The sequence below is a fragment of the Tigriopus californicus genome, chromosome 7 (assembly GCF_007210705.1).
Source record: "Tigriopus californicus strain San Diego chromosome 7, Tcal_SD_v2.1, whole genome shotgun sequence".
Classification (NCBI taxonomy): domain Eukaryota; kingdom Metazoa; phylum Arthropoda; class Copepoda; order Harpacticoida; family Harpacticidae; genus Tigriopus; species Tigriopus californicus.
The window spans coordinates 11,932,739-11,932,978 of NC_081446.1; positions in this window are offsets into that span (position 1 = coordinate 11,932,739).

Here is a 240-nt window from a genome sequence, read left to right on the forward strand (position 1 = left end):
AAAGCTTACTGTTGAAAAAGATGGTTAAGAGACTCGGGATGGGCAAAACGAGTGGAGTTTAGAAGGTGTTTGGTTTTTGATGGACGATCAAACTTATTTTCAAGGAGAAGTTTGAGGCAGGAGAATCCAAGCAAACTTTGATAACGCCAAAAGGGCAGGTCAAAAAGAGCAAGAGGGTGTCAACTTTTGTTCATCTGCTTCTTGAAGCTTTAGATAAAAAATAATGAACTTTGGAAGCCA